The 3,729-nt window shown below is 54.5% G+C and overlaps 1 pseudogene; it reads left to right on the top strand.

The window, feature by feature from the left end:
* The first annotated feature begins 344 nt into the window (after window positions 1-344).
* LOC137374047 (U2 spliceosomal RNA) lies at window positions 345-453 on the top strand (annotated as a pseudogene).
* Window positions 454-3,729: the final 3,276 nt, after the last annotated feature.

Below are 3,729 nucleotides of genomic sequence, written 5' to 3' on the forward strand. Positions count from 1 at the left end.
ACCACAGGGAGCAGTGCCAAGAACCAGGGATTGCATTTGGCATCGTCAAGAACATTCAGGATGATGGTATGTCCCTGCTTTACTCATCTTCTCCAATCCCACTTCACCGACATCTGCCATGAAGTGCAAGCTGCAGATGGTGTGGCCATGGACTTCCTTCTTTCCACTCTCCCCTTCCTTCCCTCACCCCAACCTTCTTCTACACATTTGCTTTCGGATACCCAAGATTTGCCGGATGGCCACACAGTGCGGCCTCACCATGAAGGGCATGCGCAACAGTAGATCTCTGATTGAGAAGCACAGTCACTTGATCTGACACTTGCATCCATTAGCTGAGATACTGCATCGCTTCTCGGCCTTTTGGCTAAGATCAAGTGTAGTATCTGCTCTTATCAGTGCTTATTTGATTGAGAAGAGACCATGATCATTGCCTTTTGATCCTGGGGAAGCTTTGAGTAAAATGGCTATAACCAATTTTCGAGCTTCGGGCCAGGGAGTGCGCAACACCGTTCGGGTGGTCGTGAAGGACAAGGAAGGAGATGCACCGGTCGATCGCACCTTCTTCATCAAGAAAATTCTCTTCGATTGCTGCGGATTTCAAGCGACGGACGTCTTCTGCCTGCAGGATTTCCCCAGCAGTGGATACTTCGACGTGACGTTCCGGAACGTGGCGGGATGCATCAAGTTCCTGAAGGCGTTCAAGGAGAAAGGGGACCGGGCGCCACTGTCGATCCTCACAGCGGAGCCGCTCTTCACGCTTCCGTCACAACGGGACCGGGTGGTGACGATTCACCTCTACAACCCCCATGTTCCGGTGGTGGATGTACTCACCTTTCTCGCCAGGTACGTCGAGGTGGCCGGCAGCAGCACTGATGTCAAGGACCCCTTTGGGATCTGGACCAGCAAGCGGCAGGTCAAGGTGACCTTGAAGGTAGATCCCAGTGGAGCCATCATCCACCCTCCCTCCAGCTTCGCTATCGGGGGAAGTCGAGGCTTCTTGGTCTACGCTGGGCAGCCCAGAGTTTGCCGCACCTGTGGCAAATCTGGTCACATGGCAGCCAACTGCAGCACGGTTGTTTGCAAGAACTGCAAGGAGGAAGGCCATCAGACCAAGGACTGTAAGCAGACTAAGTGTTGCAACTTGTGCGGTGCGGCAGGCCATCTCTACAAGACCTGCCCCAAACGTTGCCTCAGCTATGCTCAGGCGGCAAGGTCCAAGGATAGGCCGGGAGAAGGTTCGACGAAGGCGTCCGCTGTTCGAAAGGAGACCAGCAGCTTTCTCCGCAGTGAGGAACTTCAACCTGAGAAGGAAGGGGAGGCAGCTGAAACCAACGACCCAGCACCTACCCAGCGCCCGGAAACCCCTCCTCCACAGACAGAATCAATGGAGGAGGAGGCAGCAGATGGACAAACAGGTCAGTGGCAAGTGGTCCAGAGGAAAACCACAAAGAAAAAACATCCCAAAGCCACCACCCAAACCAGTGGCAAGAGGAGGCTCTCTTCTGAATCAGACTGCAACAACTCCTCTTCACTGGACGGGGAAATGCTGGAACGACAGCCCCTTCAAAAGAGGCGGCAGAACTCCGAGATGGATGATAAAGCATCCCAGCCCCCGGGCACTGGAAGCTGTGATGGGCCCGGCGTGCCCCAACCCCAATGCCCCACACGTAACGACGTGGCCAACGCATCTCAGCTCCGGGACACCGGGAGCAGACACGTCTGGCGCACCTGAGCTCCGGGAGACCGGGAGCTGTGATGTTTTCGAGGAGGAACAGATGGAAGCAGCTGAGGACAACCCAATCCTCTCTGCCTACAAGACCCCCCCGATGTCACCCGAGCGGCACAAACCCTGCATGAAAAATCAGGAGGGGTTTCTGAGCCCAACCAACGTGAAACTGCTTGCGCACACGATGGGTATGCAGGAACATCCCGAAGGGGAAGGACTGGGACTAGCGAGGACAAATGGTATGGGAAGTAACAACTAATTTTTAGTAAAAAATGGGTGTAAGAATTGCTTCCATTAATGTGCGTAGCATTAAATCTACTACGAAATGTGTTTCAACCTTGGATTACCTTGCCAAGGTCAAAGCTGACCTACTGTTTCTGCAGGAGTGTGGAATACCACACCTCAGCACCTACAGGCAGTGGTCGCGATGGTGGTCCCACGGGCCATCGATCTGGTCGGGGGGTAATGACTGCCGTTCCTCCGGCCTGGGTATTCTGCTGCGGGGAGGTAACTTCACCATCTCCGAAGTTAAGGAGGTGGTGGGCGGCCGCCTCCTCGTAGCAGACTTGATGTACAACAACGCTCCGCTCCGGTTGATCAACGTGTACGCCCCGGTACAACGCAGCGAGCGGCTGACCATCTTCCAGCAGCTCCCACTGCTGCTGGCGACGTCCAGGCCGGTCATCCTAGGCGGTGACTTCAACTGCATCATCGATGCGGCTGGACGATCCGGCAGTGACGACAGCAAACTGGACGCTACGTCCAGATTCCTAATAGAAACAGTTAAAGATGCCAAACTGCACGACGTCTTCAGCAAACCTGCAGACGGAGCGCAGCGCAGATACACATGGTCAAGATCGGACGGGTCTGCCCGTTCCAGGATTGACTTCCTGTTTGTGTCCCGGGCTGTCACGGTCGGATCCACCGACGTCAAGCCGGTGTTCTTCTCCGACCACTGCCTCTTACTGGCCGACTGTCACTTACAGGACGACCAGCGGGTTGGCAGAGGGACGTGGAAGCTCAATGCGACACTGCTGACCCCAGAGAACGTTGAGGAACTCAAAAGGGATTACAAAGGTTGGAGGACCGTGAAACCCCTCTTTGAGTCTCCAGTTCACTGGTGGGAAGCGATTAAGGAGAACATCAAGAGGTTCTTCATCCACAAAGGTGTTCAGAGGGCGAGAGAGAGACAGAGGGAAATGTCCCGACTCCAGAAAAGTATGCAAAATCTACTCCAGTTGCAGTCAATGGGGGTCGAGGTCAAGGAGGACCTCCAAGAGGTGAAGAGCCAGCAGGCCTCGCTCTTTGCCAAGGAGGCCTCCAAGATCCTCTTCCGGTCCAGAGTCCGCTCCATCGAGCAGGATGAGACGTGCTCGCGTTACTTCTTCCAAAAGGTACACACAGAGAGCTCTGTTATCAGCAGCCTGAAGGAAGAAGATGGCTCGGTAACGTCTTCGCAGTCCGACATACTAAGGATCAGCAAATCCTTTTATGCTGGGCTGTATGACGCGAAGCCCACAGACAGCAGAGCCTCCCAGTCCTTCCTGTCATCTATCACAGAGGTCTTAGATGACAGCAGGAGGGAGAGATTGGACAAGCCGCTAACTCTGGACGAGCTGACAAAGGCCGTCGAGTCTTTCGAGACGAGTAAAACTCCCGGGAGCGACGGCTTACCGGTCGAGTTGTACTCGGCCCTGTGGGACTGGGTCGGCCCGGACCTGCTGGAAGTATACGAGAGTATGCTCCTGGCCGGCAGCATGTCAGAATCCATGAGAAAAGGCATCATCACCCTCATTTACAAGCAGAAGGGGGAGAGGGCAGAAATCAGAAATTGGCAGCCCATCTCACTGCTTAATGTTGATTACAAGATTCTGTCCAAAGTCATAGCCAGTCGAGTCAAGTCTGCTCTGGAGTTGGTGATTCACCCCGATCAGACCTGTACTGTACCCGGCAGGAAGATCTCTGATAGTCTCGCGCTACTCGGGGATACGATTGCCTATGTA

Source organism: Heterodontus francisci, chromosome 9, assembly GCF_036365525.1.
Source record: "Heterodontus francisci isolate sHetFra1 chromosome 9, sHetFra1.hap1, whole genome shotgun sequence".
Taxonomy (NCBI): Eukaryota; Metazoa; Chordata; class Chondrichthyes; order Heterodontiformes; family Heterodontidae; genus Heterodontus; species Heterodontus francisci.